Source organism: Oratosquilla oratoria, unplaced genomic scaffold (genome assembly GCF_046742065.1).
Source record: "Oratosquilla oratoria isolate Oo_2021 unplaced genomic scaffold, ASM4674206v1 SCAFFOLD73, whole genome shotgun sequence".
Lineage (NCBI taxonomy): Eukaryota > Metazoa > Arthropoda > Malacostraca > Stomatopoda > Squillidae > Oratosquilla > Oratosquilla oratoria.
Genome location: NW_027467737.1, coordinates 7,501 through 20,000, shown reverse-complemented (window position 1 = coordinate 20,000; position 12,500 = coordinate 7,501).

The following is a 12,500-nucleotide window of genomic DNA, read 5'->3' as shown; positions in this document are numbered from 1 at the left end:
TATGAGCGCCCCTATTACTAGCGATTATTCTAGTGTTCTTAGTGATGATATCTTTTATGATTTTTTCATCTTTTTTTGTAAGCCTTAGTAAAGATGTTATGATAATAGATGTTAATAAATTGGGGCTTGGAGTATGTTTGGGGAGCAAAGAGGTCACAGTTCATTTTATTACAAATGGAATCAAACTCACAGTTAGGAAAACCATTATTTACAAGAATATGACGAATCTGTTCTGTATGTAGGACCTGCCATGAAGAGCAAACTTTAAGAGGCCTACGGACATAAGCTCTAATGACACTGTTCTTATAACTGGTCATGTACTTTCTTTTAAAATCTAAAAAAAATTCAGAGTTGGTAGGTTTTCTGTACACACTTGTGGCAAATTCCCTGGATGAAGAATCAACTAGAACATCAAGAAATGGGAGTTTGCCATCCTTATTCAGTTCAATCGTGAAGCTTATTCCGGATTCTTCCTGGAGGCGCAGTCTTAATTTCTCGAGAAGGGCTTCTGATTTCGTACAAACAAAAATGTCGTCAACGTATCTCTAGTAAAGTAATGGTCTGACGCCGTCGTCCTGGAAAACTGCTTCCTCTACTGCAGACACGAATGCTTGGGCAAAGAGTACTCCCAGGGGGGAGCCCATTGCTATTCCATCGTGCTGGACATAAAACTTTCCCTCCAGACATTTAAAGAGGGCCTCAGTAGTGCAGATTCTCAGCATCTCTTCCATTATGTGCCTCCGGATGGTTGGAGGGGTGAAATCTGAGTGTTCATAAACATACTTAAGGATGATGTTGATTATTCCTAAGCACTGGCACATTTGAAAATACACTATCAGCATCGAACGATGCTAGAAATCCATTACGCTTATTAACCCTTAAGATGTCAATGAACTCATCTCCAGAATTTAAAGAATAAGTATTAGGGATATAGGGAGAAATGATATCATGCAATGTTTTAGCCACGCTATATGAGGATTTTGGGAAATGATAGGCCTGAAGAGGTTTCCTTCCCTGTCAGCCTTTACGTTTCCATAGAAATAACCTGGATAAAAATCACAAACTAGGGGTACAAACTTGTCGCCTCCTGTCAAATCATTAACAGTAGAAATGAGTTCGTTGAGTATAGATTTGATTTGAGCAACAGGGTTACGAGAGATACGTTTAAACTTATAATTATCCAGGAGGATATCACGGCATTTCTGAAAATTAAATTCTCTTAAGGAAACACACCTACATATATATATATATATATATATATATATATATATATATGTATGTGTGTGTGTTTGTACGCGTATGTATGTATGTGTGTGTGTGTGTGCATGTCTGCGTGTGTGTGTATATGTATAGTTATATAATAACCATACATACACACACACACACACACACACACACACACACACACACACACACACACACACACACATACAAAGGCGGAGCATGCCGACAGGAGACCTTTTGATCCATATCTAGGTCGGATGCCAAAAAAAAAAAAAAATCATATTAATAATAAATAAAAACTATAATAATGTAAATAACAAATAAAATACATAAATAAATGCATAGGTATAGTTGAATAACAAATAAACAGGTAAATAGTAAATGATAATAAATTGACATATAACTAATATTAAATGAAAATCAGACAGACAAATTATAACAAAACAAAAACAAATAATATAACATAGATTATAATCATTACAGCATCTTACTTAGGTATTTATCTAAATGATTCTTAAAGCTTCGAACTGAACTACATTGCACTACCTGTGCAGGAAGTTTATTCCATTCATTAACTACACGGTTGGCAAAGTTGTTTCTACCTACTTCCAAATTGAATCTATTTCCGGACAGTTTGAGACCATTGTTTCTTGTCTGATTCTCATTCAATGTGAAAATTTGGTCACTTTTGATGTTGTCAATTCCCTTTAAAATCTTAAAGACCTGTATCAAGTCACCTCTGAGTCTACGCTTTTTTAGGGAAAACAGATTCATGTGCTTAAGTCGATTTTCGTATGATTTATTTTTGATATTTGGAATCAGTTTTGTGGCTCGCCGTTGTACCTTTTCCAATCTGTCAATGTCTTAAATGAGATTCGGTGACCATACGGAAACAGTATATTCCAAATGTGGACGAACTAACGATTTATATAGCTTGTTAATGAGTGATGGACTTTTGAAATCAAAAGATCGCGCAATCAGTCCTAGAATCTTATTAGCTTTCTCAGAGGCTGAAATACACTGCTTGGATGATTTGAGGTCGTTACTGATAATTACGCCGAGATCTTTTTCACTATCCACTTTTGTTAACGAATTTCCAAATAACTTGTAATCGTACTTACTGTTATTTTTACCTATGTGCATTACCTTGCATTTACTTGTGTTAAATTTCATTAGCCACTTTTCAGACCATTGCTGTAATTGATCTAAATCTTCTTGAATATCTAATTGGTTTGAGTGATCATTTGCCACTCCGCACAGTTTTGTATCATCAGCAAATTTGGAAACAGTAGATTTTAGTCCATGGTCTATATCATTTATATATATATGTATGTGAATACATACATGTATGTATATATATATATATATATATATATATATATATATATATATATAAACATGTATATTTACATGTAAATATATATATGTATATTTATATATATATATATGTATATACATATATATGTATATATATATGTATATGTATATATGTGTGTATATATATATATATAAACATGTATACATATGTACATATATATATATATAGATATATGTATATGTATATATACATATATATATAGATATATATATCTGTATATGTATATATACATATACATATATATATATATATACACATATATATGTATATATATGTATATATATATAAACATATGTATACATATGTACATATATATATATATATATAGATATATGTATATATACATATATATATATAGATATATATATATATAGATATATATATATGTATATGTATATATATATATATATGTATATATACATATACATATATATATATATATATATATATATATATATATATATATATATATATATGCAATAAGAACACTAGGAACGTGTGTTTTATAAATGCAAGGTAACCACTTAAGAAAATAAACAAACGGATCAGAGCGCTTTTGTATATTACATCTTCAGTGTAAATTACAAAGAAAGAGGGTACAGCAAACATAATATAGTAGGACAATAGTATAAGGAACTCAGTAGGTAAGGTTGTGGAACTCACTAGGGAAGGTTGTGGATCTCACTAGGAAAGGTTATGGAACTCACTAGGAAAGGTTGTGGACGAATTGTCCGGGCGTGGGTCACACGTCCAGCATTCTTACATTTTGTAATTATTGGCCATTTCTTTGCAAATATAATTATCAATTTTGTACAATCCTAAGTTAAGGTTAAAGTTATTATCATTTGTGATTTTAATCAGGCAACTTTCATTTAAATTCCTTTCGACAAAATTATTGTTGAAAGTAATCAGTCTAGCGTTTTCCCAGTTGATAGGGTGATTAAAAGTGCTTAAATGTTTAAAAATGGCACTTGACTCATTCCCGTCTTTGACACATTTCTTGTGTTGTTTTATCCTGACAGAAAGATCTTTTGCCGTTTGGCCGATATAGAATTTACAAAGGATTACAAAGGATTACAAAGGCGGAGCATGCCGACAGGAGACCTTTTGGTCCATATCTAGGTCGGATGCGAAAAAAATTATAATAATAAAATAATAAATGAAAACTATAATAATGTAAATAACAAATAAAATACATAAATAAATACATAGGTATAGTTAAATAATAAACAAACAGGTAAATAGTAAATAATAATAAATTGACATATAACTAATAATAAATGAAAATCAAACAGACAAATGATAACAAAACAAAAACAAATAATATAAAATAAATTATAATCATTACAGCATCTTGCAAGGAATTTTGTACACACAGCCTTTTTGGCAATTCTTAGAATTATTAATTAGGTATTGTTTGATAGTGTTATTGTTTCTGAAGGCTACATTGATGTTAAAATTCTTAAGTAATTTGGGAACAATAGTTAAATTTTCTTGGTAATGTAAAACTACGGACCGATTACCGTGATTTCGATTGTGTGTAAACTGCTAGAGACCATCATTCGCGACAGTGTAGTGAAATTTCTAGAAGAAAATAACATTATGAAAGATTCACAACATGGTTTTCGTAGCAAACGCTCATGTTTAACTAATCTCCTCGACTTCTTTCATAACGTCTTTAGCAAATACGAGGAATGTAGATCTGTTGATATAATTTATCTACATTTTCAGAAGGCTCTGCGCCGTTACTCAGGCTTTTTTTTTTTTCTCTCCTTACAGCTAACGTAGCCTAATCATTAATGTTTCTAAACCGGATATTGAGTGATAGGTGTCTCGTTAGGAGTTCCTCCTAATATTTCTTAAACCAAGATTTATATGGACCATGTACTAGTGTAACAGTCTGGTGAAGGACGTGTGGGGTGGAGCCATCGACTCCAAGCTGAACCATGAACTGCTTATGACATTCTACGGAGATTTGTCTGCTAAGCGCGTTGACACGTCACAAATCACGTGACCAGCGGGAACATTTCCTTAATGCGCTTCCTGCCTATTTCATGAACGAAACGAACAATAAATGAAGACAAATTGTCAATTTCAACCGCAACCGTGTTTTACTTACAGATGTAACATTACTTGCTAGTGTCAGACAGCACAGCCTATGTCTGAAATTCCCTGCAAAAACCGTCTGAATACATCGATTTCTTCGCAATTTCACCGGGTTCCTGCAGTGTGAACATTTTGAGGAGTCATATTATTACCAACGGGTACTGCATCTTACGTGAGCGTTATCCTGTATTATTATAGCAAGATTATCCCTTTCAAATATGACTAAAGAGGTATGGTTAACTCACCACTTCAGGTTCATTGAAGACAGAAAACGAAGTGAGAACACGTACACATTTTTCATCTATGCCATCCAGTAATCGTACATAGTGGAACTAACCTTAAGTATTTATCTCCACAGTTATCATGTCTACACGTCATAGTTCAAGAAATATGGCTGTCAAACGACTTGATTAAAACATGGGTGGCTAGAGTTGGAGACAACAGAAAGTCTTGTGTCCAGTGTGTCACAAATATTTGACAACAAAAATTAGTTGCCTCAAGCGTCATTATAAATCAAAGAAAACTGCGGGAATATTACGTCAGTGCCAGCTACGGGAAAGTAGCAGAACTGCAACCTCGTAAAGATAATGCTAGACCTCCTGTTCGTTGGGCAGTGGACCCATGACTGTACTAAAAGGTCTAATACTCTTTAGTGAAAGATTACTTGTCAAACTAGATCAGTGGTCTTCCCACTGGTCTCTCCAACAAGATCTAATAATTTTAAAATCTGGAAAGGGAAGTGCTGGAACAATGGTCAAGCCTAATTGCTGCCTTGACTGCTACATCAGCCCCTTCATTAGCGGCGATTCCAACATGGGGCGGAACCCAACAAAATTTTACATTTACTCTTCTTCTATCGATTAACAGAAAAACCCAATCTTTAATTTCTTGGACCAAGTAACAAGATGGAAACAACTTCCCTAAACATAAGAGACTCATCGAGTCTGTGTATACAACAGAACTCGTACCATGGCAGCAGCTAGAAAATATACATTTAAAAAGCATTTATAACTTCCAGCAGTTCTGCTGTAAAAACGGAGGAAAATACAGGTAATTTATTTTCAATTACGATGTCCGGCATCACCAGAGCCCCCTACTCCAGGATTTTTATTTATCCATCTGCATATATGCCGATGGCGAGAATGAGAGCGAGAGGGAGAGAGGCGAGAATGAGAGAGAGAGAGGAGAGAGTGAGAGAGAGAGAGAGAGAGGCGAGAATGAGAGTGAGAGAGAGAGAGAGAGAGGCGGGAATGAGAGAGAGAGAGAGAGGCGGGAATGAGAGAGAGAGAGAGAGAGAGAGGCGAGAATGAGAGAGAGAGAGGCGAAAATGAGAGTGAGAGAGAGAGAGAGGCGAGAATGAGAGTGAGAGAGAGAGAGAGAATGAGAGAGAGAGAGAGGCGAGAGTGAGAGAGAGAGGCGAGAGTGAGAGAGAGAGAGAGAGAGAGGCGAGAATGAGAGTGAGAGAGAGAGGCGAGAATGAGAGTGAGAGAGAGAGAGAGGCGAGAATGCGAGTGAGAGAGAGAGGCGAGAATGAGAGTGAGAGAGAGAGGGAGACGTGAGAATGAGTTAGAGAGAGAGGCGAGAATGAGAGTGAGAGAGAGAGGGAGAGGCGAGAATGAGAGTGGGAGAGAGAGAGGCGAGAATGAGAGTGAGAGAGAGAGAGAGAGGCGAGAATGAGAGTGAGAGAGAGAGAGAGAAAGAGGCGAGAATGAGAGTGAGAGAGAGAGAGAGGCGAGAATGAGAGAGAGAGAGAGAGAGAGGCGAGAAAGAGAGTATGAGAGAGAGAGGCGCGAATGAGAGTGAGAGAGAGAGAGAGAGGCGAGAATGAGAGTGAGTGAGAGAGAGGGAGAGGCGAGAATGAGAGTGAGAGAGAGAGAGAGAAACGAGAATGAGAGAGAGAGAGAGAGAGAGGCGAGAATGAGAGTGAGAGAGAGAGAGAGGCGAGAATGAGAGTGAGAGAGAGAGAGAGAGAGAGGCGAGAGTGAGAGAGGCAAGAGTGAGAGAGAGAGAGAGAGGCGAAAATGAGAGAGAGAGAGAGGCAAGAATGAGAGTGAGAGAGAGAGAATGAGAGAGAGAGGGGCGAGAATGAGAGAGAGAAGAGAATGAGAGTGGGAGACAGAGAGAGAGAAAGGCGAGAATGAGAGAGAGAGAGAGAGGCGAGAATGAGAGAGAGAGAGAGAGAGGCGAGAATGAGAGAGAGAGAGAGAGAGAGGCGAGAATGAGAGTGAGAGAGAGAGAGAGCGGCGAGAATGAGAGTGAGTGAGAGAGAGAGGCAAGAATGAGAGTGAGAGAGAGGCGAGAGTGAGAGAGGCTAAAATAAGAGAGAGAGAGAGAGATGAGAGTGAGAGAGAGAGAATGAGAGAGAGAGGGGCGAGAATGAGAGAGAGAAGAGAATGAGAGTGAGAGAGCGAGAGAGAGAAAGGCGAGAATGAGAGAGAGAGAGAGGCGAGAATGAGAGTGAGAGAGAGAGAGAGAGGCGAGAATGAGAGTGAGAGAGAAAGGGAGGCAAGAATGAGAGAGAGAGGGAGGCGAAAATGAGAGTGAGAGAGAGAGAGAGAGAGGCGAGAATGAGGGAGAGAGAGAGAGGCAAGAATGAGAGTGAGAGAGAGACAGGCGAGAATGAGAGAGAGAGGCGAGAGTGAGAGAGAGGCGAGAATGAGAGAGAGTGAGAGAGAGAGAAAGAGAGAGAGGGGCGAGAATGAGAGTGAGAGAGAGAAAGAGAGGCGAGAATGAGAGTGAGAGAGAGAGAGAGGCGAGAATGAGTGAGAGAGAGAGAGAGAGGCGAGAATGAGTGAGAGAGAAAGAGGCGAGAATGAGAGTGAGAGAGTGAGAGAGAGAGAGATGAGAATGAGAGAGAGAGAGGCGAGAATGAGAATGTGAGTGAGTGAGAGAGAGAGAGAGAGAGTGGCGAGAATGAGTGAGAGAGAGAGAGAGGCGAGAACGAGAGTGAGAGAAAGAGAAAGAGGCGAGAGTGAGAGAGAGAGAGAGAGAGAGAGAGAGAGAGAGAGAGAGAGGCGAGAATGAGAGTGAGAGAGAGAGAGGCGAGAATGAGAATGAGAGAGAGAGAGAGGCGAGAATGAGAGTGAGAGATAGAGAGAGCCGAAAATGAGAGGGAGAGAGAGAGAGAGGCGAGAATGAGAGAGAGAGAGGCGAGAATGAGAGAGAGAGAGGCGAGAATGAGAGAGAGAGAGGCGAGAATGAGAGTGAGAGAGAGAGAGAGAGAGAGGCGAGAATGAGAGTGAGAGAGAGAGAGGCGAGAGTGAGAGAGAGAGAGAGAGAGAGAGAGAGAGAGAGAGGCGAGAATGAGAGAGAGAGAGTGAGATGAGAGAGAGAGAGGCGAGAATGAGAGAAAGAGAGAGAGAGGCGAGAATGAGAGTGAGAGAGAGAGAGAGAGACAGAGAGAAAGAGAGGGCGAGAATGAGAGTGAGAGAGAGAGAGGCGAGAATGAGAGTGAGAGAGAGAAAGAGGCGAGAATGAGAGTGAGAGAGAGAGATGAGAATGAGAGAGAGAGAGGCGAGAATGAGAATGTGAGTGAGTGAGAGAGAGAGAGATAGAGAGTGGCGAGAATGAGTGAGAGAGAGAGAGAGGCGAGAATGAGAGTGAGAGAGAGAGAGAGGCGAGAATGAGAGTGAGTGAGAGAGAGAGAGGCGAGAATGAGAGTGAGAGAGAGAGAGAGGCGAGAATGAGAGTGAGAGAGAGAGAGAGAGGCGAGAATGAGAGTGAGAGAGAGTGGCGAGAATGAGAGTGAGAGAGAGAGAGAGGCGAGAATGAGAGTAAGAGAGAGAGAGAGAGGCGAGAATGAGAGTGAGAGAGAGAGAGGCGAGAATGAGTGAGAGAGAGAGAGGCGAGAATGAGAGAGAGAGAGAGAGAGGTGAGAATGAGTGAGAAAGAGAGAGAGAGAGAGGCGAGAATGAGAGTGAGAGAGAGGGGCGAGAATGAGAGAGAGGCGAGAATGAGAGTGAGAGAGAGAGGCGAGAATGAGAGTGAGAGAGAGAGGCGAGAATGAGAGTGAGAGAGAGAGAGGCGAGAATGAGAGTGAGAGAGAGGCGAGAATAAGAGAGAGAGAGAGAGAGGCGAAAATGAGAGAGAGAGAGGCGAGAATGAGAGTGAGAGTGAGAGAGAGAGAGGCGAGAATGAGAGACAGAGAGGCGAGAATGAGAGTGAGAGAGAGAGAGGCGAGAATGAGAGTGAGAGAGAGAGAGAGATAGAGAGAGGCAAGAATGAAAGTGAGAGAGAGAGAGAGTGGCGAGAATGAGAGTGAGAGAGGGAGAGAGAGAGGCGAGAATGAGAGTGAGAGAGAGAGAGAGGCGAGAATGAGAGTGAGAGAGAGAGGCGAGAATGAGAGTGAGAGAGAGAGGCGAGAAATAGAGTGAGAGAGAGAGAGAGAGGTGAGAATGAGAGAGAGAGAGAGAGAGGCGAGAATGAGAGTGAGAGAGAGGGGCGAGAATGAGAGAGAGGGAGAGAGAGAGAGAGGCGAGAGTGAGAGAGAGAGAGAGAAAGAGAGAGAGAGAGAGAGAGAGGCGAGAATGAGAGAGAGAGAGAGAGAGAGAGAGGGGCGAGAATGAGAGTGAGAAGGAGAGAGAGAGGCGAGAATGAGAGTGAGAGAGAGAGAGAGGCGAGAATGAGAGTGAGAGAGAGGCGAGAATGAGAGTGAGAGAGAGAGACAGAGAGGCGAGAATGAGAGTGGGAGAGAGAGTCGAGAGTGAGAGAGAGAGAGAGAGAGGCGAGAATGAGAGTGAGAGAGAGAGAGAGAGGCGAGAATGAGAGTGAGAGAGAGAGGCGAGAATGAGAGTAAGAGAGAAAGAGAGAGGCGAGAATGAGAGAGAGAGAGAGAGATAGAGGCGAGAATGAGAGAGAGAGAGAGAGGCGAGAATGAGAGTGAGAGAGAGAGAGGCGAGAATGAGAGTGAGAGAGAGAGAGAGGCGAGAATGAGAGTGAGAGAGAGAGAGAGAGAGGCGAGAGTGAGAGAGGCAAGAGTGAGAGAGAGAGAGAGAGAGAGAGAGAGAGAGAGAGGCGAAAATGAGAGAGAGAGAGAGGCAAGAATGAGAGTGAGAGAGAGAGAATGAGAGAGAGAGGGGCGAGAATGAGAGAGAGAAGAGAATGAGAGTGGGAGACAGAGAGAGAGAAAGGCGAGAATGAGAGAGAGAGAGAGAGGCGAGAATGAGAGAGAGAGAGAGAGGCGAGAATGAGAGAGAGAGAGAGAGAGAGAGGCGAGAATGAGAGTGAGAGAGAGAGAGAGCGGCGAGAATGAGAGTGAGAGAGAGAGAGAGGCAAGAATGAGAGTGAGAGAGAGGCGAGAGTGAGAGAGAGAGAGAGAGAGAGAGAGGCTAAAATGAGAGAGAGAGAGAGAGGCGAGAATGAGAGTGAGAGAGAGAGAATGAGAGAGAGAAGAGAATGAGAGTGAGAGAGCGAGAGAGAGAAAGGCGAGAATGAGAGAGAGAGAGAGGCGAGAATGAGAGTGAGAGAGAGAGAGAGAGGCGAGAATGAGAGTGAGAGAGAAAGGGAGGCAAGAATGAGAGAGAGAGGGAGGCGAAAATGAGAGTGAGAGAGAGAGAGAGAGAGGCGAGAATGAGGGAGAGAGAGAGAGAGGCAAGAATGAGAGTGAGAGAGAGAGAGGCGAGAATGAGAGAGAGAGAGAGAGGCGAGAGTGAGAGAGAGGCGAGAATGAGAGAGTGAGAGAGAGAGAAAGAGAGAGAGGGGCGAGAATGAGAGTGAGAGAGAGAAAGAGAGGCGAGAATGAGAGTGAGAGAGAGAGAGAGGCGAGAATGAGTGAGAGAGAGAGAGAGAGGCGAAAATGAGTGAGAGAGAAAGAGACGAGAATGCGAGTGGGAGAGTGAGAGAGAGAGAGATGAGAATGAGAGAGAGAGAGGCAAGAATGAGAATGTGAGTGAGAGAGAGAGAGAGAGAGTGGCGAGAATGAGTGAGAGAGAGAGAGAGAGAGAGAGAGGCGAGAACGAGAGTGAGAGAAAGAGAGAGAGGCGAGAGTGAGAGAGAGAGAGAGAGAGAGAGAGAGAGAGAGAGGCGAGAATGAGAGTGAGAGAGAGAGAGGCGAGAATGAGAATGAGAGAGAGAGAGAGGCGAGAATGAGAGTGAGAGATAGAGAGAGCCGAAAATGAGAGGGAGAGAGAGAGAGAGGCGAGAATGAGAGAGAGAGAGGCGAGAATGAGAGTGAGAGAGAGAGAGAGAGGCGAGAATGAGAGTGAGAGAGAGAGAGAGGCGAGAATGAGAGTGAGAGAGAGAGAGGCGAGAGTGAGAGAGAGAGAGAGAGAGAGAGGCGAGAATGAGAGAGAGAGAGTGAGATGAGAGAGAGAGAGGCGAGAATGAGAATGAGAGAAAGAGAGAGAGAGGCGAGAATGAGAGTGAGAGAGAGAGAGAGACAGAGAGAAAGAGAGGGCGAGAATGAGAGTGAGAGAGAGAAAGAGGCGAGAATGAGAGTGAGAGAGAGAGAGAGAGAGAGAGATGAGAATGAGAGAGAGAGAGGCGAGAATGAGAATGTGAGTGAGAGAGAGAGAGAGATAGAGAGTGGCGAGAATGAGTGAGAGAGAGAGAGAGGCGAGAATGAGAGTGAGAGAGAGAGAGAGAGGCGAGAATGAGAGTGAGAGAGAGAGAGAGGCGAGAATGAGAGTGAGAGAGAGAGAGAGGCGAGAATGAGAGTGAGAGAGAGAGAGAGGCGAGAATGAGAGTGAGAGAGAGTGGCGAGAATGAGAGTGAGAGAGAGAGAGAGGCGAGAATGAGAGTAAGAGAGAGAGAGAGAGAGAGAGAGAGAGAGGCGAGAATGAGAGTGAGAGAGAGAGAGGCGAGAATGAGTGAGAGAGAGAGAGGCGAGAATGAGAGAGAGAGAGAGAGGTGAGAATGAGTGAGAAAGAGAGAGAGAGAGAGGCGAGAATGAGAGTGAGAGAGAGAGAGGCGAGAATGAGAGAGAGAGAGAGAGAGAGAGAGAGAGAGAGAGAGGCGAGAATGAGAGTGAGAGAGAGAGAGAGAGGCGAGAATGAGAGTGAGAGAGAGAGAGAGAGGCGAGAATGAGAGAGAGAGAGAGAGAGAGAGAGAGAGAGAGAGAGGCGAGAATGAGAGTGAGAGAGAGAGAGGCGAGAATGAGAGTGAGAGAGAGAGAGAGAGAGAGAGAGGCGAGAATGAGAGAGAGAGAGAGAGGCGAGAATGAGAGTGAGAGAGAGAGAGAGAGGCGAGAATGAGAGTGAGAGAGAGAGAGGCGAGAATGAGAGTGAGAGAGAGAGGCGAGAATGAGAGAGAGAGAGAGAGAGAGAGAGAGAGAGAGAGAGGCGAGAATGAGAGAGAGAGAGAGAGAGGCGAGAATGAGAGAGAGAGAGAGAGAGAGGCGAGAATGAGAGAGAGAGAGAGAGGCGAGAATGAGAGTGAGAGAGAGAGAGAGAGAGAATGAGAGAGAGAGAGAGAGGCGAGAATGAGAGTGAGAGAGAGAGAGGCGAGAATGAGAGTGAGAGAGAGAGAGGCGAGAATGAGAGTGAGAGAGAGAGAGAGGCGAGAATGAGAGTGAGAGAGAGAGAGAGGAGAATGAGAGTGAGAGAGAGAGAGAGAGGCGAGAATGAGAGTGAGAGAGAGAGAGAGAGGCGAGAATGAGAGAGAGAGAGAGAGAGGCGAGAATGAGAGAGAGAGAGAGGCGAGAATGAGAGTGAGAGAGAGAGAGAGAGGCGAGAATGAGAGTGAGAGAGAGAGAGAGGCGAGAATGAGAGTGAGAGAGAGAGAGAGAGAGAGGCGAGAATGAGAGTGAGAGAGAGAGAGAGGCGAGAATGAGAGTGAGAGAGAGAGAGAGAGGCGA